The following is a 24,618-nucleotide window of genomic DNA, read 5'->3' as shown; positions in this document are numbered from 1 at the left end:
AGCAGTGGCCACAGGACTGGAAAAGGTCACTTTTTTTACAATCCCAAAGAAAGGCAATGCCAAAGAATGCTCAAACTACCGCACAATTGCACTCATCTCACACGCTAGCAAAGTAATGCTCAAAATTCTTCAAGCTAGGCTTCAACAGTACGTGAAACGTGAACTTCCAGATGTTCAAGCTGGTTTTATAAAAGGTAGAGGAACCAGAGATCAAATTGCCAACATCTGTTGGGTCATTGAAAAAGCAAGAGAGTTCCAGAAAAACATCTATTTCTGCTTTATTGACTATGTCAAAGCCTTTGACTGTGTAGATCACAATAAACTGTGGAAAATTCTAAAAGAGATAAAAATACCAGACCACCTGACCTGCCTCTTGAGAAACCTGTATGCAGGCCAGGAAGCAACAGTTAGAACTGGACATGGAACAACAGACGGGTTCCACATAGGAAAAGGAGTATGTCAAGGCTGTATATTGTCATGCTGCTTATTTAACTTATATGCAGAGTACATCATAAGAAATGCTGGGCTGGAGGAAGCACAAGCTGGAATCAGTATTGCCGGGAGAAATATCACTAACCTCAGATATGCAGATGACATCACGCTTATGGCAGAAAGTGAAGAGGAACTAAAAAGCCTCTTGATGAAAGTGAAAGAGGAGAGTGAAAAAGTTGGCTAAAAGGTCAACATTCAGAAAACTAAGATCATGGCATCTGGTCCCATCACATAATGGCAAATAGATGAGGAAACAGTGGAAGACTTTATTTTTGGGGGCTCCAAAATCACTGCAGATGGTGATTTCAGCCATGAAATTAAAAAGCACTTATTCCTTGGAAGGAAGGTTATGACGAACCTAGACAGCATATTAGAAAGCAGAGGCATTGCTTTGCCAACAAAGGTCCATCTAGTCAAGGCTTTGGTTTTTCCAGTGATCAGGTATGGATGTGAGAGTTGGACTATAAAGAAAGCTGAGCCCTGAAGAATTGCTGCTTTTGAACTGTGGTGTTGGAGAAGACTCTCGAGAGCCCCTTGGACTGCAAGGAGATCCAACCAGTCCATCCTAAAGGAAATCAGTCCTGGGTGTTCATTGAAAGGACTGATGTTAAAGCTGAAACTCCAATATTTTAGCCACCTGATATGAACAGCTGACTCATTTGAAAAGACCCTGATGCTGGGTAAGATCGAGGGCCAACGGAGAAGGGGACGGCAGAGGATAAGATGGTTGGATGGCATCACTGACTCAATGGACATGGGTTTGGTGGACTTTGAGAGTTGGTGATGGACAGGGATGCCTGGCGTGCTGAGGTTCATGGGGTTGCAAAGTGTTGGACACGACTGAGCGACTGAACTGAACTGAATGTGTATAATCAGTTACGCTTTTTGTTGTTGCTATACACCTCTGCCTCTGCATTGGCCTTTTGTAGTTCTGTGGAGTTTTCCTTCCCCCCTCTCCCTTTTTTCTTTCTTCTCCTGTCTCTTTTTTTCTTTTCTCTTTTTTATACTTTTTAATTTTATTAAACCTATTATATTTTTCTACAATTATGCCTTTATTTCCCTTTCCTGACTGTTCTTTTCCCCTTGCAGTTAATCTTTTATATATGTATGTATGTGTGTGTATATATATATATATATATATATATATATATATAATCTCTTTTGCATATATCTCTATTTAACTTTGCATATATCTTCTTTCTTTCCTTTCCTCTCACCATATTTGTTACTATTGTTTTCATTGTGTTATTCCCCACTTAGCATCTTGCTTTAGTTTTGTTTCCAGTTTGTGCTTTAATTAGTTTTATTCTAAACTTGGAAATATAAATTTTGATTTTGAAGGAAAAAAACAAAACTACGGATCAATCTTCTGTACTTTATTTTTTTTTGGACTATTTTGACTTTGCTCATGGTTGTATATGTATATGTGTATATTCCATTATTTTAATTATTAATTGTTTGATTTTTTTTTTTTTTTGTAACTGCCATTTGTCTAGGGTTTATCTTGGTTTCTCATTTTTGGATATTTGTTTTTCTCTCACTTAATTCCATAACATACTACTTGTGGAATCCTCATTCCTGACCATAGATCAAACTCTGAGCCTTTGGAGTGGGAGCACTGACTCCAAGACCCTAGACTACCAGAGAACTAACCCTAGGGAGTATCAGATAGTGAGAACTCACACAAAGGTAACCACTTGAATATAAGACCTGGCATCATCCAACCACCAGTAGAACCATGTGCAGGATGCCTCATCTAAAAAACAAACAAAACAGAAATATAAACCCAATCATCACTAAGCAGGATTACCACCTCTCTCAGCCTTGCTGATCTGAGCAAAAACAAACAAACAAAAACTCAGCACAAATCTCACCCTATATGAAGCTTATGCAAACCACTGGACCAACCATAGGAGGGAAGAAATCAAAAGGAAGACAGAATTCAACTTTGAGCCTAGGAAAAGGAAATCTCAAACACAATAAGTTAAAAAAAATAATGAAGAAGCAGAAAAATACTATGAAGGAACAAATAAGAAACACAGAAGTCCAGATAAATGAAGAGGAAATAGGCAAACTACCTGAAAAATAATTCAGAATAATAATAGTAAAGATGATCCAAAACCTTGAAAACAAAATGGGAAAAAATGCAAAAATCAATTAACAAAGACCTAGAAGATTTAAAGAATAAACATACAGAGACAAACAACACAATAACAGAAATTAAAAATACTCTAGAAGGAATCAATTGCAGAATATCTCAAGCAGAGGAACCAATCAGTTAACTGGAAGATAACATGGTGCAGGTAACTTCTGAGGAGCAGAATAAATAGAATGAAGAGAACTGAGGATTGTCTTAGAGACCTCTGACACAATATAAAGTGCACTGACATTTGAATTATAGGGGTCACAGAAGAAGAAGAGAAAAAGCAAGTGTATGAGACAATTTTTGAAGAAATTATAGTTGAAAATTTTCCCAACATGGAAAAGGAAATAGTCAAACAAGTCCAAGAGGTGCAAAGAGTCCTATAAAGGATAAACCCAAGGAGAAACATGCCAAGACACATACTAATCAAATTAACAAAGACTAAACATAAAGAAAGAATCTTAAAAGCAGCAAGGGAGAAGCAACAAGTAACATACAATGGAAACCTCATATGCTTAACAGCTGATCTTCCAGCAGAAAATCTTAAAGACCAGAAGGGAATGGCAGAATATATTTAAAGTATTGAAAGGGAAAAAAATCTACAACCAAGTTTACAGTACCTGGCAAGGATCTCATTCAAAATTGATGGAGAAATATAAAGTTTTTCCATCAAGCAAAAGTTAAGAGAATCAGCACCACCTAACCAGCATTACAACAATTGTTAAAGGGACTTTTCTGTCAAGAAATGCAAAAGAAGAGAAAAGATCTACAAAACCAACCCCAAGCAATTAAGAAAATGGCAATAGGAACATATATATCAATAATCACTTTAAATGTAAATGGACTAAAAGGCTCCAAACAAAAGACACAGACTGGCTGAATGGATACAAAAACAAGACCCATATGTATGCTGTCTACAAGAAACCCACTTCAGACCTAAAGACACATATAGACTGTAAGTGAGAGGATGGAAAATATATATTCCATTCAAATGGGAAGCAAAAGAAAACTGGAGTAGCAACCGTCATACCAGACAAAATAGACCTTAAAATAAAGAAGATGACAAGAGATAAGGAAGCAAACTACATGATGATCAAGGGATCAATCCAAGAAGAAGACATAACAATTGTAAATATGTGTGCACCCAACATAGGAGCACCTCAATACATAAGAAAAACACTAACATACATGAAAGCAGAAATTGACAGTAACACAATAGTAGTAGGAGACTTTTAACAGCCCACGCACTCCAATGGCCAGATCATCAAAGCAAAATTAATAAGGAAACCCAAGTCCTAAATGATATCTTCAGGACATTCCATCCAAATGCAGACAAATACACCTTCTTCTTATGTGCATATGGAACATTATACAGGATAGACCATATCTTGGGTCACAAATCACACCTCAATAAATATAAGAAAATTGAAATCGTATCAAGCATCTTCTCTGACCACAATGCTATGAGACTGGATGTCAATTACAAGAAAAAAAACCTGTAAGAAGCACATACACATGGAGATTAAACAATATGTTTCTAAATAACCAACAGGGTACTGAAGATACTAAAAAAAGTTCTAGAAACAAATGACAATGAAAACACAACAACTGAAAACCTATGGGACATAGCGAAAGCAGTTATAAGAGTAAAGTTTAGAGCAGTAGAATCCTACCTCAGGAAACAAGAAAAACACTGAATAGACAAACTAACTTTACAGCTTGCTGCTAAGTCGCTTCAGTCATGTCCGACTCTGTGCGACCTCACAGACGGCAGCTTAGCCAGCTGGAAAAAGAAGAACAAAAATAACCCCGAAATTAGTAGAAGGGAAGAAAACATAAAGATATGAGCAGAAATAAATGAAAAAAGAAATGAAAGGAACAATAGTACAGATTAATAAAAATAAAATTGTGTTCTTTGAGAAGATAAAGAAAGTTGACTAACCTTGACACAGACTCATCAAGAAAAAAAAGAAGAATTAAATCAACAAATTGAGAAGTAAAAAAGGAGTGGTTACAACAGATGATGTAGAAATACAAAGGAATATAAGAGAATATTATAAACAACTATATATATGAATAAAATGGATAACCTGGAAGTAATGGACAGATTCTTAGAAAATTCATTCTTCTAAGACTGAATCAGGAAGAAGTAGAAATTATGAACAACCCAACTTCAAACACTGAAATTGAAGCTGTGATCAAAAATTCCCCAAAACCAAAAGTCAAGGACTAGGTGGCCTCACAGAAGAATTATCAAACATTTAGAGAAGAGCTAATGCCTATCCTTCTAAAACTGTTTCAAAAAAATGCAGAGGAAGGAACATTTCCAGACTCACTCTATGATGCCACCATCACCATGATACCAAAACCAGACAAAAACAACACAAAATATGAAAACTACAGTCGAATATAACTGATGAACATACATGAAAAAAATCCTTAACAAAATTTTAGGAAACAGAATCAGCAACATATCAAAAAACATATGTAATGATCAAGTTGAGTGTATCCCAGGAATGCAAGAATTCTACAGTATAAGCAAATCAATCAATGTGATATACCATATAAACAAACTGAAAGATAAAAACCAAATGATCATCTCAATAGATGCAGAAAAGCCTTTAAAAAAATTCACCCATTTATGATTAAAACTTCAAAAAATGTGCATTGAAGGAACCTACCTCAACATAGTAAAGACCATATATGATAAGCCTACAGTAAACATTAATCTCAATGGTGGAAACTGAAAGTATGCCCCCTAAGATCAGGAACAAGACAAGAGTGTCCAATTTCACCACTATTATTCAACATTTTTCTGGAAGTCCTAGTTAGAGCAATCAGAGAAGGAAAATAAGTAAAAGGAATCCAGATTGGCAAAGAAGAAGCAAAGCGCTCACTGTTTTCAGATGACATGATACTGAACATAGAAAACCCTAAAGATAGTATCGGAAAATTACTAGCGCTAATCATTGAATTTAGCAAAGTTGTAGAATACAAAATCAATACAAGGAAATCACTTGCATTTCTATATAGTAACAGTGAAAATAAGAAAGAGAAATTAAGATATCAATCCCATTCACCATTGAAACAAAAAGAATTAAATATCTAGAAATAGACTTACCTAAGGAGAAAAGAGGACTATACACAGAAAATTCTATGACTGTAATGAAAGAAATCAAAGATGACATAAAAAGATTCTCCACCTTGCTAATAGTTTCCTTTGATGTGCAGAAGCTTTTAAGGTTAATTAGGTCCCATTTGTTTATTTTTGCTTTTATTTCCAATATACTGGGAGGTGGGTCATAGAGGATCCTGCTGTGATGTATGTCGGAGAGTGTTTTGCCTATGTTCTCCTGTAGGAGTTTTATAGTTTCTGGTCTTACGTTGAGATCTTTAATCCATTTTGAGTTTATTTTTGTGTAAGGTGTTAGAAAGTGTTCTAGTTTCATTCTTTTACAAGTGGTTGACCAGATTTCCCAGCACCACTTGTTAAAGAGATTGTCTTTAATCCATTGTATATTCTTGCCTCCTTTGTCAAAGATAAGGTGTCCATATGTGCGTGGATTTATCTCTGGGCTTTCTATTTTGTTCCATTGATCTATATTTCTGTCTTTGTGCCAGTACCATACTGTCTTGATAACTGTGGCTTTGTAGTAGAGCCTGAAGTCAGGTAGGTTGATTCCTCCACTTCCATTCTTCTTTCTCAAGATCACTTTGGCTATTCGAGGTTTTTTGTATTTCCATACAAATGGAAACTATTAGCAAGGTGAAAAGACAGCCTTCAGAATGGGAGAAAATAATAGCAAAGGAAGCAACTGACAAACAACTAATCTCAAAAATATACAAGCAACTCCTACAGCTCAACTCCAGAAAAATAAATGACCCAATCAAAAAATGGGCCAAAGAACTAAATAGACGTTTCTCCAAAGAAGACATACAGATGGCTAACAAACACATGAAAAGATGCTCAACATCACTCATTATCAGAGAAATGCAAATCAAAACCACTATGAGGTACCATTTCACACCAGTCAGAATGCCTGTGATCCAAAAGTCTACAAATAATAAATGCTGGAGAGGGTGTGGAGAAAAGGGAACCCTCTTAACACTGTTGGTGGGAATGCAAACTAGTACAGCCACTATGGAGAATAGTGTGGAGATTCCTTAAAAAACTGGAAATAGAACTGCCTTATGATCCAGCAATCCCACTGCTGGGCATACACACTGAAGAAACCAGAAGGGAAAGAGACACATGTACCCCAATGTTCATCGCAGCACTGTTTATAATAGCCAGGACATGGAAGCAACCTAGATGTCCATCAGCAGATGAATGGATAAGAAAGCAGTGGTACATATAAGCAATGGAGTATTACTCAGCCATTAAAAAGAATACATTTGAATCAGTTCTAATGAGGTGGATGAAACTGGAGCCTATTATACAGAGTGAAGTAAGCCAGAAAGAAAAACACCAATTCAGTATACTAACGCATATATATGGAATTTAGAAAGATGGTAACAATAACCCTGTGTACGAGACAGCAAAAGAGACACTGATGTATAGATCAGTCTTATGGACTCTGTGGGAGAGGGAGAGGGTGGGATGATTTGGGAGAATGGCATTGAAACATGTATAATATGTATGAAATGAGTTGCCAGTCCAGGTTCGATGCACGATACTGGATGCTTGGGGCTGGTGCACTGGGACAACCCAGAGGGATGGTATGGGGAGGGAGGAGGGAGGAGGGTTCAGAATGGGGAACACGTGTATACCTGTGGTGGATTCATTTTGATATTTGGCAAAACTAATACAATTATGTAAAGTTTAAAAATAAATAAAATTAAAAAAAAAAAAAGCAAAAGAAAAGATTCTCCATGGGTAGGAAGAATCAATATTGTTAAAATGGCTATATTACCTAATGCAATCTACAGATTCAGTGTGATCCCTATCAAGTTACCAATGACATTTTTCACAGAATTAGAACAAAAAATTTCACAATTCATATGGAAATGCAAAAGACCCCAAATAGCTGAAGCAGTCTTCAAAGTTAAGAATGGAGCCAGAGTAATCAACCTTCCTGACTTCAGATTATACTACAAAGCTCCAGTCATCAAGACAGTATGGTACTGGCACAGAAACATTACTATAGACCAATGGAACAGGATAGAAAGCCCAGAAAGAAACCCATGGACTTATGGGTACCTTATATTTGACAAAGCATGCCAGAATATACAATGGGGCAAAGACAGCCTCTTCAATAAATCGTGCTAGATAAACTGGACAGCTACATGTAAAAGAATGAAATTAGAATACTTCCTAACACCATATACAAAGATAAACTGCAAATGAATTAAAGACCTAAATGTAAGACCAGAAACTATTAAACTCTTAGAGGAAAACATAGGCAGAACACTTGATGACTTAAGTCAAAGTGAGATCTGATATAACCCACCTTCTAGAGTAATGGAAATAAAAACCAAAGTAAACAAGGGTAACCTGATTAAAGTTAAAAGCTTTTTCACAGCAGAGGAAAGTGTAAGTAAGGTGAAAAGACAACCCTCAGAATGGGAGAATATAATAGCAAATGAAACAGCTAACAAAGGATTAATTTCCACAACATACAAGAAGTTCATACAACTCAATGCCAGAAAACCCAAAAACCCAATCTAAAAGTGGGGAAAAGATTTTAAACGACATTTCTCCAAAGAAGACAAACAGATGTCTAACATACACATGAAAAGATGCTCAACATCGCTCATTATTAGAGAAATGCAAATGAAAACTACAATGAGATTCCACCTCAGACCGGTCAGAGTGGCCATCATCAAAAGGTCTACAAACAATGAATTCTGGAGAGGGTATGCAGAAAAGGCAATGCTCTTGCACTGCTGGTGGGAATTTAAATTGATACAGGCACTGTGGAAGATGGTATGGAGATTCCTTAAAAAATTAGGAATACAACCACCATATAACCCAGCAATTCCAACTCCTAGGCATATACCCTGAGGAAAACAAAATTGAGAAACACATGTTCATTGCAGCATTATATACTATACCTAGAACATGGAAGCAGCCTAAATATCCATCAACAGTTGAATGGATAAAGAAATTTTGGTACATATAAGAATGGAATATTACTCAGCCATGAAAAGGAATGTTTTTGAATCAGTTCTGATGAGGTGGATAAACCTAGAACCTATTATACAGAGTCAGAAAGATTAATATTGTATTTTTACACATATATATGGAATCTAGAAAAATGGTACGGCAGAATTTATTTACAGGGCAGCAGTGGAGAAAAGCCACCTTCCCTGGTGGCTCAGATGGTAAAGCGTCTGCCTACAAAGCAGGAGACCTGGGATCAATCCCTGGGTCAGGATGATCTAGAGAAGGAAATGGCAACCCACTCCAGTATTCTTGCCTGGGAAATCCCATGGATGGAGGAGCATAGTAGGCTACAGTCCCTGGGGTCCCAAAAAGTTGGACATGACTGAGCCAATTCACTCACTTGGTGGAGAAAATATATTTAGAGAATTGACTTATGGACATGAGGAGAGGGGAGGAGAGGATGAGATATATGGGAAGAGTAACATGGAAACTTGCATTACCATGTGTAAAATAGATAGCTAACAGGAATTTGCTCTGTGGCTCAGGAAACTCAAACAGGGGCTTTGTATCAATCTAGAGCAGTGGGGTGGAGTGGAGTATGGGAGGGAGATTATTGAGGCAGGGGATATTTGTATACCTATGGCTGATTCATGTTGAAGTTTGACAGAAAACAGCAAAATTTTGTAAAGCAATTATCCTTCAATAAAAATTAAAAAAAAAAAAAAAGCATCAACATATTTCTAGCTCTCAGTTCAGTTCAGTTCAGTTGCTCAGTCATGTCTGACTCTTTGCAACCCCATGAATTGCAGCATGCCAGGCCTCCCTGTCCATCACCAACTCCTGGAGTTCACGCAAACTCATGTCCATCGAGTCGGTGATGCCATCAGCCATCTCATCCTCTGTCGTCCCCTTCCCCTCCTGACCCCAATCCCTCCCAGCATCAGCGTCTTTTGCAATGAGTCAGCACTTCGCATGAGGTGGCCAAAGGATTGGAATTTCAGCTTCAACATCAGTCCTTCCAATGAACACCCAGGACTGACCTCCTTTAGGATGGACTGTTGGATCTCCTTGCAGTCCAAAGGACTCTCAAGAGTCTTCTCCAACACCACAGTTCAAAAGCATCAATTCTGCGCTCAGCTTTCTTCACAGCCCAACCCTCACATCCATACATGACCACTGGAAAAACCTTGACTAGACGGACTAGTCTGCTTTGACTAGACAGACCTTGGTTGGCAAAGTAATGTGTCTGCTTTTGAATAGGCTATCTAGGTTGGTCATAACTTTCCTTCCAAGGAGTAAGCGTCTTTTAATTTCCTGGCTGCAGTCACCATCTGCAGTGATTTTGGAGTCCAGAAAAATAAAGTCTGACACTGTTTCCACTGTTGCCCCATCTATTTGCCATGAAGTGACGGGACCAGATGCCATGATCTTCGTTTTCGGAATGTTGAGCTTTAAGCCAACTTTTTCACTCTCCTCATTCACTTTCATCAAGAGGCTTTTTAGTTCCTCTTCACTTTCTGCCATAAGGGTGGTGTCATCTGCACATCTGAGGTTATTGATATTTATAGCTCTGAATTAATTTAAATCATATTTGTTAAAATAATGGCCAAAATTTGAGGAAGAAATTATGTTAGTTTAAAACAAGTATCAAAATAGTCAACTGATGCCTTGGGAGTAGAATTGGAAGTAAAGAAACATAAAATACATAAATTTTATGAGTCAACTTTCGAAACTTAAAATTTACTTAGGAAATTTGACAAGTTAAAAACAAGTATTAAATCATTGAATGGGTCTAAACAGTGATGAAGCCTAAATAAACAAAGCTAAAATTTGAATTTTTCAGGGAGCTCGGAGAAATCAGGATAGCATCCATAAACATAGGAGGAAAGATTTATTCCATTTTCAGGGGATCCCCATAAGGATGTTTTATGCATTTTGATTCACATTCTTCATATTTTCAGTAATATTCTTGTTTTGAAGTTTTTTTTTGGAATCAGTGCTAATTGGTGCATGAAGCTTGGTTCAGACATTCTTCCTCTCTCTTTTCTTTCATGAAATTTCTATTACGTTCTGTTTCTATGGTGAAGGACTTCTTTTTTATCGATATGTTTTTAATATTGATTGTATGTTAGAATGATAGTATTTTGGATAAATTAGGTTAAGTGAAACATAGTATTATACTTAATTTATCTCATTACATTTTTAATAAAGGTACTAAAAATTTTTAAAGTTCATTTGTGACTCAAGTTATATTTCTATATTTCTTTTAGAAAGATATTAAAAACTATTATCTATTAAGATAATGTATTAAAAACATATAGCATTGTATTCATTTAATATGTACAAATGATTTGATACCTTTTTATAAAATGATTACTACCAATGTTTAAGCTAACACCTCTGTAATGCACATAATTAATATTTCTTGATATGCACAGAGAATATATAAGATCAATTTATAGTTTTTTTTGAAATATAGAATACAGTATTATTTATTAGTCTCTATGCTGGATCACATGGTATTTACATTTTTAATTTGTGAGGAACATTTGTGCCATTGTCTATAGTGATTTACCTGACAGTGTACAAAGGTTCCCTTTCTCCACATCACCGACACTCGTCTTGATAATAGCCGCTGTAACAAATATGAGTTGATAGTTCATTATGGTTTTGTTTGCATTTTTCTGACAGTTAGAGGTTTGATGCATATTATTATGTACCTGTTGGACATTTGTACGTCTTTGAAAAAATGTCTACTCAGTCCCTTTCTCTTCTCATTTTTTAATCAAAGTTTTGGTTTCCTTGTAATTGAGTTATGTGAGTTCTTTTTATATTTTATACATTAATCCCTTATCAGATATGTAGTTTGCAAATATTTTCTGCCACTTCATAGGTTACCTTTCCATTTTGTTGATTTAACTATGCAGAAGCTTTTAAGTTTGATGTAGTCCTATTTGATTTTTGCTTTTGTAGCTGTTGCTTTTAATATCATATCCAAAAACTCTTTGCCAGGATCAAGGTGTAAAGGATCTCTTCTCTCTGTTTTCTTTTAGTTGTTTAAGTCTTTAATCCATTTTGTATTTATTTTTTTTTCAAGTCTATAATTTTTTTTAATAGAAATACAGCTATTTCTGCTTTCTTTTAGTTATCAGTTGCTTGGCATACCTTTTTTATATCTCTTCACATTAAGTTTATGTGTGTCCTTAAAGCTGACATGAGTCTCTTTTAGGCAGAGTCTCTTATTATAATTAAAAAAAAAAATACCAGCCAGTTACTTTGTTGATTAGGTAATTTGTATCGAGAGTAATCATTGGCATGCAAGTACTTAATATTGCCACATCATTCATATTGTCTGGCAATTTTGTTGTTCTTTTTTGTCCCCTCTGTTTCTGCCTACCTTTGTAAATTAGTGATTTTTCAAATGGTGTGCTGTGTTTCTTCTTTCTTTATCTTTTGTAAATCTACTATAGGTATTTGCTTTATGGTTACCATGAGGCTTACATAAAATTTCATATTGATAAAATAGTTCATTTTACACTGATAGTAACCTCAATTGCATAGAAAAGCTTGATGATTTTCCTCCTACTTTTTGAAAAACTTTGAAGTCACAATTTATCCCTTTTTATATCATTTATTTGCTAACAGAAAGATCCTCTGCAGGAGGGCATGGCAATACACTCCAGTATTCTTGGCTGGAGAATTCCATGAAAAGAGGAGCCTGATGGGCTACAGTCCATAGGGTCCCAAAGAGTTGAACATGACTGAAGTGACTTAGCACAGCACATGGTAGCTATAGTTACACTGTTCCTTTAACTTTTATATTATAGTTAAGTGGTTAACACTCCATGTTACAGAATTAGAGTTTTCTAAATCTGACTGTATCTTTGTCTTTACCAGTGTACTGTATGTTTTCCTGTATTTTGATGTTCAGTTCAGTTCAGTCGCTCAGTCGTGTCCAACTCTTTGCGACCCCATGAATTGCAGCATGCCAGGCCTCCCTGTCCATTACCAACTCCAGGAGTTCCTATATTTTGATGTAACTAAATACCATATTTTCATTTTATTTGAAGAGCTGAAATGTTTATCTGGGACAGTCTTTATTTCTCTTTCGTATCTAAAGGGTAACTTTGCTGAATAATTTACTCTTGCTTGACATTTTTCTTTTCTCTTAGAACTTTGACAATATAATTCACTGTCTCCTGGTATGAAGTATTTTGCTGAAAAATCTGCTGATAGTTTATTGGGGGTTCCTTTGAAGGTTACAATTTTTTTTATCTTTCAGGATTTTTTTTTTTTTTTTTGAGCATTTCAGGATATTGTGTCTTGAAGAAGTCTTTCTGTATTAACTGGGCAAACTATTAGTTTCATGAACTTGATATCCAAATCTCTCCCTAGGTTTGTGAAGTTCTCAGCTAGTTCTTTAAATCAATTTATTTATTTTAATTGGAGGCTAATTACTTTACAATATTGTGGTGGTTTTTGGCATACATTGACATGAATCAGCCATGGGTATACATGTGTTCCCCATCCCAAACCCCCCTCCCACCTCCATCCCCATTCCATCCCTCTGGGTTGTCCCAGTGCACCAGCTTTGAGTGCCCTGTTTTATATAATGAGCTAGGACTGGTCCTCTATTTCACATATGGTAATATACATGTTTCAGTGCTCTTCTCTCAAATCATCCCACTCTTACCTTCTCCCACAGAGTCCAAAGTCTGTTCTTTGTATCTGTGTCTCTTTTGCTGTCTCGAGTATAGGGTTGTTGTTATCATCTTACTAAATTCCATATATATGCATTAATACACTGTATTAGTGTTTTTCTTTCTGACTTACTTCACTCTGTATAATAGATTCCAGTTTCATCCACCTCATTAGACCTGATTCAAATGCATTCTTTTTAATTGCTGAGTAATATTCCATTGTGTATATGTACCACAACTTTCATATCCATTTGTCTGTTAATGGACATTTAGATTGCTTCCATGTCCTAGCTATTGTAAACAGTGCTGCAGTAACACTGAAGTACATGTTTCTCTTTCAATTCTGTTCTTCCTCAATGTGTATGCCCAGCCTTGCATCGTATCAGTCCTTGTTTCTAGTCTATTTATCTGTAATTCCATTTTGATTTCAAGATTTTGGATGATCTGTACTACTATTATTCTTAATTCTTTTTCAGGTAGACTCCCCTCCTCTTTTGTTTGGTTTGGTAGGCATTTATCATGTTCCTTTACCTGCTGAATATTTTTCTGCCTTTTCATTTTGTTTAGATTACTATGTTTGGGGTGCCCTTTCTGTAGGCTGGAAGTTCGTGGTTCCTCTTTATTGTGGAGCCTGCTCCCTGTGGGTGAGGTTGGACTAGTGGCTTGTCAAGTTTTCCTGGTTAGGGGAGCTTGTATGTGTGTTCTGATTGGTGGAGCCTCATCTCTTCTCTCCGAAGTGCAATGAAGTGTCCAGTAGTGAGTTTTGGGGTTTCTATGTGTTCAGCATGGCTTTGGGCAGCCTGTGTTTTAATGCTCATGGCTATGTTCTTGCTTTCCTGGAGAACTAGTATGGTGTGTCTTGTTATGGAACGTGGCTCTTTGGTGGAGGTTGGTTTCAGTGTTAGGTATGGAGGCTTTTGGGTGAGCTCTTGTCTATTCATGTTCCCTGCAATCAGGAGTTCTCTGATGTTCTCAAGTTTTGGATTTAAGCTTCCTGCCTCTGGATTTGAGCTTTATTCTTACAGTAGCCTCAAGACTTCTCCATCCATACAGCACAGATTATGAAGCATCTAGGTTAATGGTGAAACAGTTCTCTACAGCGAGGGGCATCCAGAGAGGTTCAGGGGGAGGGAGAAGATAGAGATGACCTGGGGGAGACAAGGGAGAGTCAAAAGGGGAGAAAGCAATCAAGCCAGTAATCACACTCCTAAGTGAAAATGGATATTGAAGATTAGATTCTTCAAGGTATAAAATTGATAATAAATACCAAAAAGCAAAGATCAGAAGTCTAGAGTAGAGGTTAGACTCTCAAAAAAATGTTAAAAATACAAAACAAAATCAATCACAAAAAAGATTTTTAAAATATATGAAATTTCCTTCAAAAATAGGGTCTTTTTTTGCAAGATAATAGTAGGTTACAGAAATTAAAATTAAAGGAATAATAAAAAACTTAAATTTTTTTAAGTGACAATAATAAAAATATATCTAGGAGTTTCTCTGGACCTGTTGTGGGCACTGTGGGGTCATATCAGTTTCAGATAGTTCCTTGTTCCAGCTTGTAGCTATTCTCAAGGTGTATGCTAAGTCACTTCAGTTGTGCCCGACTCTGTGTGACCCCATAGATGGCAGCCCAACAGGCTCCTCCGTCCTTGGGATTCTCCAGGCAAGAACACTGGAGTAGGTTGCCATTTCCTTCTCCAATGCATGAAAGTGAAAAGTGAAAGTGAAGTCGCTGAGTCGTGTCCGACTCCCAGAAACCCCATGGACTGCAGCCTACCAGGTTCCTCCATCCATGAGATTTTCCAGGCAAGAGTACTGGAGTGGGGTGCCATTGCCTTCTCTGTCTCAAGGTGTATAGGCCCCCTCAAATGCTTAGTCAATGTTAAATACAGGGTTTTAATCCATTGCACCTGTTGCTTCCAGAGTGGCTCCCTCTTCTTTGTTTATTTCTTTGTTAATTTTCCTCTTTTTGCAAGTCTTTTCATTGTCTAATTTCTGCCCTGACACAAGGAGGTGAAGGTGGTCACTTATTTAGGCTCACTTGTTCAGTTGTGTTGTACCAAGTGAGAGATATTGCAAACAAATATTGCCGGCGTGTGTGGGAAGTAATCGCAGTGTATGGACCACACTGGGTTTGTCCCAACTCAAGGCAGCCTGTGATTCCTGGGTCTACACCACTCAGGCTCCAGGCTGCGGGGGCCCTGTCCAAAGCCGGCTTTGCATTTCATGCACTTCCCAGGTCTAAGCCCCTCAGGTTCTCAGATACTCCATAAGGGCACAGACTTATTTGGGCATGCGTTTTGTGTCCTTCCCAGGTCTGAGCAGCTCAGGCGCCCAAGTGCTTGGTGAATGCACTGTCCCAGGTGGGCCATGCATCTTAATCACCTCCCTGGTCCCAGCCACTCAGTTTCCCGGGTGTGCTGCGAGAGCATTGTCTCAGGTGTTCTGTGTGTCTCCTATGGGGAGCTGATCTCAGGCTGCCGCCCTCCTGGCAGATGTCAACCATCCAGGATCCCAGGAAGACGTGGTTAGAAACTAGGAGCCTGCTCACAGTTTGGTGGAGGATGCTGGTTTCAGGGGTGAGATTCCAGCAGCCCCTTGCCTTCTGGCTCTGGCACGCCTGCCTCTGTATCTCCGGTTATGGGGAGAGCCCTGTACACAGCCAGCTATCTCTCCTTTTGTATTTGCTCAATCCTTTGTTCTGTGAGCAGGCCAGGCTGCTTGTTAGAGCCTTTCACGGGAAATTTCTCTTTTTTTTGTCTCTCTGGAGATCCCGCATTTTGGGTTACTATCTCACCTTAGCTCCCTCAGATTGTCGTCAGGGCATCCAGGCCCAGTCCTTACCCTAAGCACCAGTTTTGCAGCCTACTCCTCACTGTCCAGCCCCTGCTTGTTAGTGGTCTATGCGAGCATCTGGGCTACTTCTCCACTGGCATTTGCAGTGAGGCGTGTATGCTGTTTGTTTGTTTGTTTGTTTTTTCCCCCTCTTACGTTGCCATCTGAGATTCCAGACACTCCCCACAGACACCGGAGTGAGAGGGTTTCCTACTGTTTGGAAAAATTTCCTCCTTCAGGACTCCCTCCACAGGACAGGTCTCTGTCCCTAACTCTTTCGTCTTTTATATTTTGTCCTACCTCCTTTCGAAGAAAATGGGCTGCCTTTCTGGGTGCTGGTGTCCTCCACCAGGGTTCAGAAGTTGTTTTTGTGGAAGTTGCTCAGCATTCAAATAATCTTTTGGTGAATTTGTGAGGGAGAAAGTGCTCTCCCTGTCCTATTCTTCCACCATCGTCTGTTATTTCTTCTGGTAAAATTTCTGCCCCTTGCCCCTTTTGTCCTCTAAAAACTCCAATTATTCTAATATTCATATATTTCATGGTATCTCATAGGTCACACGGATTTTCTTTACTCTTTTATTTTAGTTTTATTTTTCTCCTTTGATTAATTGTTTCAAACTTCATAGCTCCAGATCACATTGTTTACATTCTGTTTTAATGTATTGCATTTAGAGTAAAGTATTTACTTTATTGCATTTTTATTTCATTCACTGAATAACTCAGTTCTAGAATTTGATTCTTTTTAATGATTTCTGTATCTTTGTTAAATTTCTTGTTTTATGTATTGTTTTCCTGATTTTTGTTTTGAATTGTTTTGTGTTGTGTAATTTATTCAAACTAGCTATTTTGAAATGGCTCAGACAGTAAAGAATCTGCCTGCGATGGAGTAGACCTGGTTTCAGTTCCTGTGTTGGGGAGATCCCCTGGAGAAGGGAATGGATACCCACTCCAGTATTCTTGTCTGGAGAATTTCGTGGACAGAGGAGCCTGGCGGTCTATAGTCCATGGGGTTGCAAAGAGTTGGACACAACTGGGTGATTGACACTTTGACTATCTCGAAGTACTTTAAGCTAAACCACAATTTTTTGTATCTTTGAGTTTGGTTGATGGAAGATTATTTTCTTTTGGTGATAACATGTTGCCTTGATCCTTTATGATTTTTGGAGTTTTGCACTGTGTTCAAATTTGAAGCAGTGGTCAAGTCCTCAAATCTTTACTGGTTGTTTTCAGATGGGAGATATTTTCTGAAAAATTTTACTTTACATAAAGTACTTTATATACTTTCAATTGTTATGCTTTAAATCATGTATAACTAGTTTTGCCTGTTTTTCAGCTCTATGAAATGATACAACACACTAATAACAATATAAAATATGTCTTGTAAACATACTATTTCAGGCATTTAGCTATACTGTTAGTGTCCCTGCAGTTCATTCACTTCCACTGTTATGTTATAATTACTTTGTTAATAGGTCACAATGTATTAATACACATATGACTTGTTTGAAAAATTTTATCATTTAAAAAAGTTCTCCAATGAATATGTTTCCAAGATTATATATGGAAGATTTTCTTCAACGGACAATCATTTTGAGTAAAATTTGTGGTTCATCTCCAACTTTATATGATGCCAATTGGTTTCATAAAATATTGTTCAATTTAGACTTACATCAGTGGTGTGTTCAAAACTGTGCCTTGAGAAAAGTACACATTTGGCACTAGATAAATATCTATTGAATTGATGAATTAATGGAGTAAAAGATATGAGGAATTAGACTAGTGCATCATTTCTTATTTATGTAAGATTCATGATTATACATGGAAATGAACATGTATAAGAACATATAAAAAGAAACATTCATAATTCTTATGAAAAAGGAACTTTCAACATTTCTTCATTGCTCATTGTATATTATATAGTATATATATGTATGTGTACATATATATATTGCATATATATATATGAGCACTAGTTATCATATCTGATTCAGGGGAAAACTGGTAATGCCTCTGATGATTATTCAAAGCATGGGTTAAGGTAACTACCACAATTATGGGCTTCATTTGTCCAAAAATCTTTTCTGTGGACTTTAAGAGCTTAACTAAATGTTAGTAACTTGACAAACTGTACCTGCAAAAGGAATATTTCATTTCTAAATTACTATTCGGTACACCCCATAATATTTAATCTTTTAAAGTACTATGGTGTTTCAAAGTAGATAAAATTGAAATGCATGTTTTCCAGGAGACAGAGACTGGAAACCTATTAAGCCAGAAAACCTAGACCATTAATTTTCGTCTACCATCAGAGATTTGTGATAGACTTGTGACTGATCCTTTTCCTCAGAGATCATTTCCTGTCTCTGTGTTCAGTAAGATGTAATATCATCTCCCTGATAGTAGGTATTTGTTACTTAGCAACAAGTTCTACTTGTATATACTACAATTCATGGTTAATGCATCTACACATTCTCTCCAAAAATGAATAGTTATGATATTTTAGGTTGAAATAATGCTTAAATTGAACTGATTGTTTGAAAAATTCAAATCGTCCTAGCAGATATTCAGAACTGAAAAAGGTATGTTAAACCACAAAATAACATAAACATAAATAACTTGAATATGTTGAGTAGGGATAAATATCAGCATCTCCAGTCTATTTTGGCTTTAAAACTTTAAGCTGATTAAAAGTCAAAATCGTTGTTTTCTTTAGGAAATGAATGAGGAGCCAACTTCATTTTATTAGATTGCTTCAACTGAGAAATTTGAGTTGAACTGTAAATTTAGAATGACTAAATCCTAATGAGGCTATTTGAAAGCTGATGTGCTCTAAGAGCATGCCATTTCAGTAATATGAGAATATTTGTTAGGAAAGTGGGATTTTAGGGCACTGTGTTTTATGTGACGTATGTATTTTGACTTGGGAATAAAATAGCATATCATAGATAGATTAGAACTATCTACAAATTGACTAATCAAAAAAGAAGTAAGGTTGATTCAGAGCAAGTTTCCACTACTATAAAGAATTAATTAAAAACAGGACAATGTTTTGAGAGGAAAGCCAAATAGGAAATTCATGAGAGCGTTACAAATTAAATATAATGAATCCTGATTTTTCAAATAAAAAAATAACAATAATGTAAAACCTGTTGCCATTAATTATTCCTCCAAAGTAATTACCATTAGTTTTTTTTTATGGAAAAAGGAGATGAATTACCATTTAAACTTTTTAACAGTACAATTTTAGTTTTTTGAAACATCAATAACTAAATATTAAGGGCTGTATTTTGTTAGTCATGTAAAAGAGGATACTGAAATTATTAATGCAACATACCATATTTTCAACATGCCCATTTGACATTTAAATTAGAAATTTAAAATATGTATGACAATGATTCTTAAGCTTTTGGATTATCATGAACTCTTCAAAATATATTTAAGGTTAAGACCCTAACCAAGGAAAGTGGACATACATAAAAGTGTGGTTAAATTGAGTTTTAGTGTTTATATTGCAGAAAGTCTGATAATATACAATATCAAATGGAAAAGTATAATAATATCATTGACATGAAAAACCTATTAATCCTGCATTTCTGATATAATGGTAACTTGAGCATTCAATGTGCTTTTTTTCTGCCAATAATATATTTTTTAAATGGAATAAGGTAAGAAAAGATTTTTTTTTGTTTCTATTATTCATATTGTTAAGCACCATTCACATTGCATTTCCTTTAAGGAGAAAGAAGTCAAATTTTTATACAGTACAATGATTTAAAGTAAAATTCTGTGCACTTAAAAAGTATTTTTTTTTTTACTTCTGTTAAAAATGTTGCCAGAGGATGACATGGTTGGGTGGCATCACAGACTCAATGGACATGAGTTTGGGTAAGAAGTTGGTAATGGACAGGGAGGCCTGGCGTCCTGTAGTCCTTGGGGTCGCAAAGAGTCAGACACGACTGAGTGACTGAACTGAACTGAACTGACTGAAAAATGTCAGGGGGTGGACATGAAGAATACAATTTGGAGGGTTTAGCATTCAGAGTACTGAAGATTAGAAGAAAATAAATTTCCATTTCAAAATTATAAAGAAAAAGAATTCCATTTCTTATCCTATAATCTTGCTCTTGCCATAATTTTAGCCAGGATTTCCTGTCCGTCTCCAATGCCCAGAGCTTGCTCAAACTCATTTCCATGAAGTTGGTGATGCCATCCACCCATCTCATCCTATGTTGTCCCCTTCTCCTCCCGCTTCCAATCTTTCCCAGAATCCAGATCTTTTCAAATGAGTCAGTTCTTCACACCAGGTTTCCAAAGTATTGGAGCTTCAGCTTCAGCATCCGTCCTTCTAATGAATATTCAGGACTGATTTCCTTTAGGATTGAATGGATTGATCTTATAGTCCAACAGACTCCAAGAGTCTCCTGTAACACCACAGTTCAAAACCATCAACTCTTCAGTGCTCAAGTTTCTTTATGGTCCAGTTCTCACATCCATACACGACTGCTGGAAAATCCGTAGCTTTGACTAGACAGAATTTTGTCAGTAATGTCTCAACCCTTCAACTTGTAAGGGTTGAAGGCTAAATAAACCCTTCAAATTGTTGCAGCTTTTGAATATGCTGTTTAGGTTTGTCATAGCTTTTCTTTAAGGAGCAAGCGTCTTTTAATCTCGTGGCTGCAGTCACCATCTGCAGTGATTTTGGAGCTGCAAAAAATAGTCTGTCACTGTTTGCATTGTTTCCCCCATCTATTTGCCATGATGATGGGCCCAGATCCCTTTATCTTAGTTTTATGAATGTTGAATTTTAATCCAGCTTTTTCACTCTCCTCTTTCACATCCATCAAGAGGCTCTTCAGTTCCTCCTCACTTTCTGCCTTAAGGGTGGTGTCATCTACATATCTGAGGTTATTACTTCTCCCATCAGTCTTGATTCCAGCTTTTTCACTATCCTCTTTCACATCCATCAAGAGGCTCTTCAGTTCCTCCTCACTTTCTGCCTTAAGGGTGGTGTCATCTACATATCTGAGGTTATTATTTCTCCCATCAGTCTTGATTCCAGCTTGTGCTTCATCCAACCCAGTGTTTCTCATGTTGTATTCTGGATATAAGTGAAATAAGCAGGGTGACAATACACATCCTTGACGTACTCCTTACCCAGTTTGGACCCATCCTTTGTTCCATGTCTGGTTCTAACTGTTGCTTATTGACCTGCATACAGGTTTCTCAAGAGGCAGGTAGGGTGGTCAGGTATTCCCATCTCTTGAAGAATTTTCCACCGTTTGTTCTGATCCACACAGTCAAAGGCTTTGGCGTAGTCAGTAAAGCAGAAGTAAATGTTTTTCTGGAACTCTCTTGCTTTTTCAGTGACCCATCAGATGTTGGCAATTTGATCTCTGGTTCCTTTGCCTTTTCAGTTTACAGCTTGAACATCTGGAATTTCTTGGTTCATGTACTGTTGAAGCCTGGCTTGGAGAATTTTGAGCGTTACTTGGCCAGTGTGTTAGATGAGTGTAATTATGCAGTAGTTTCAACATTCTTTGGCATTGCCTTTCTTTGGAATTGGAATGAAAACTGACCTTTTCCAGGCCTGTGGCCACTGCTGAGTTTTGCAAATTTGCTGAGATATTTAGTGCAGCATTTTCACAGCATCATCTTTTATGATTTCAATTGCTCAACTGGAGTAGTGTTGCTTCCTAAGGCCCACATGATTTCAGACTCCATGACATCTGGCTGTAGGTGAGTGCCACTTCTTCTTAATATCTTCTGCTTTTGTTAAGTACATACTGTTTCTGTCCTTATTGTGCCAAACTTTCCATGAAATTTTCCCTTGGTATCTCTAATTTTGTTGAAGAGATCTCTAGTCTTTCCCATTCTATTGTTTTCCTCTATTTCTTTGCTTTGTTTACCGAGGAAGACTTTATTTTCTCTCCTTGCTGTTCTTTGGAACTCTGCATTCAAATAGGTATATCTTTCCTTTTCTCTTTTGCCTTTCTTAGCTTCTTTCCTTTCTCCTTTTCTCCTTAGCTTCCATTCTTTTCTAAGCTATTTGTAAGGCCTCCTCAGACAACCATTTTGCCTTTTGCATTTCCTTTTCTTGGAATGGTCTTGACCACTGCTTCCTGTACAGTGTCACTAACCTCCATCCATAGTTCTTTAGGCACTCTGTCTATTAGATATAATCCCTTGAATCTATCTGGCACTTCCACTGTATAATCATAAGAGATTTGATTTAGGTCATACCTGAGTGGTCTAGTGGTTTTCCCTACTTTCTTCAGTTTAAGTCTGAATTTGGCAATAAGGAGTTCATTATATGAGCCACAGTCTGTTCCTGTTTATTTTTGTTTGTTTGTTTGTTTTCTGACTGTATAAAGCCTCTCCATTTTTGGCTGCAAAGAATATAATCAGCCTGATTTCGGTATTGACCATCTGGTGATGTCCATGTGTAGAGTCTTCTCTTGTGTTTTGGAAGAGGGTATTTGCAATGACCAGTGTGTTCTCTTGGCAAAACTCAGCCTTTTACTTGCTTCATCTTGTACTCCAAGGCCAAATTTGCCTGTTACTCCAGGTAACTCTTGACTTCCTACTTTTCTTTCCAGTGCCCTATAATGAAAAACACATTTGTTTTGGGTGTTAGTTCTAGAAGGTCTTATAGGTCTTCATAGAACTGTTCAGCTTCTTCAGCATTACTGCTCTGGGCATAGGCTTGGCTTACTGTGATTTTGAATGGCTTGCCTCAGAAACAGAGATCATTCAGTCATTTTTGAAAGCAACCAAGAAGTGCATTTTGGGCTCTTTTGTGGACTATGCTGGCTACTCCATTTCTTCTAAGGGATTCTTGCCCACAGTAATAGATACAATGATGATCTGAATTGAATTTGCTCATTCCAGTCCATTTTAGGTCACTGATTCCTAAAATGTTGATGTTCACTCCTACAGTTTGACCTCTTCTAATTTACCTTGCTTCATGGACTTAACATTCCAGGTTCCTATGGAATAGTGTTCTTTACAGCATCAGACTTTATTTCCATCACCAGTCACATCCACAATTGAGTGTTGTTTTTTGCTTTGGCTCCATGTCTTCATTCTTTCTGGAGTTATTTCTCCACTCTTCCTCAGTAGCATACTGGACACCTGTAGACCTGAGGAGTTCATCTTACAGTGTCACATCTTTTTGCCTTTTCATACAGTTCATGGGGTTCTCAAGGCAAGAATAGTGAAGTGATTTGCCATTTCCTCTTCCAGTGGACCATGTGTTGTCAGAATTCTCCACCATGGTCTGTCTTGGGTGGTCCTGTGCAGCACGGCTCGTAGTTTCGTTGAGTTAGACAAGGCTGTGGTCTGTGAGATCAGTTTGATTAGTTTTCTGTGACTGTGGTTTTCATTCTGTCTACCCTCTTAGGGATAAGGATAAGAGGTTTATGGAAACTTCCTGTTGGGAGAGACTTACTGTGGGGGAAACTGGGTCTTGTTCTGATCGGTGGGGCCATGCTCAGTAAATCTTTAATCCAATTCTTTGTTGATGGATAGGGCTGTGTTTCTTCCCTGTTTGACCTGAGACCAAACTATGGTGGAGATAATGAAGATCATGGTGACCTCCTTTAAAAGTGTGCACACACTGCCTCACTCAGTGCCCCTGACCCTGCAGCAGGCCATCACTGACCCACACCTCCCTCAGAGACTCCTGGACACTCACTGTCAAGTCTGGGTCAGTCTTTTGTGGTATCACTGCTCCCTTCTCCTGGGTTCTGGGGCACACAAGCTTTTGTTTGTACCCTCCAAGAGTCTGTTTCCCCAGTCTTGTGTAAGTTCTGTAATCAAATCCCACTGGCCTCCAAAGTCAAATTCCCTGTGGGTTCTTAGTCCTTTTACCAGATTCCCAAGTTGAAAAGTCTGTTATGGGTCCTAGAACTTTCTTAACCATGTGAGAATTTCTTTGGTATAATTGTTCTGCAGTTTGTGGGTCGTCTGCTCAGCCGCTCTATGGTGGGGTTAATGGTTACCTCCTACAAGAGGGCTTATGCCACAGGCTGTATGACCAGGTCTCCTGTACCCAGAGCCCCTGCCCCTGCAACAGGCCATTGCTGACCCCTCCCTCCACAGGAGACATTCAGAAACAGTTCTGGCTCAGTCTCTGTGGGGTCTCCGAGTTCTGGTGTACACAAGGTTTTGTTTGAGCCCTCTGAGCATCCCTGGTGGGTATGGGATTATATTCTAAATGCAATTTTGCCCCTCCTATTGCTTTTCCTTTGTCTTTGGACATGGGGTATCTTTTTATGGTGTGATCCAACAATAAATGGATCCCCTGAAGACTGCAGATTTCTTCAAGAAAATTACAGATTCCA

The sequence above is a fragment of the Bos javanicus genome, chromosome 3 (assembly GCF_032452875.1).
Source record: "Bos javanicus breed banteng chromosome 3, ARS-OSU_banteng_1.0, whole genome shotgun sequence".
Lineage (NCBI taxonomy): Eukaryota > Metazoa > Chordata > Mammalia > Artiodactyla > Bovidae > Bos > Bos javanicus.
The sequence above is the reverse complement of the archived record's forward strand: the minus strand, read 5'-3'. Positions refer to the sequence as shown.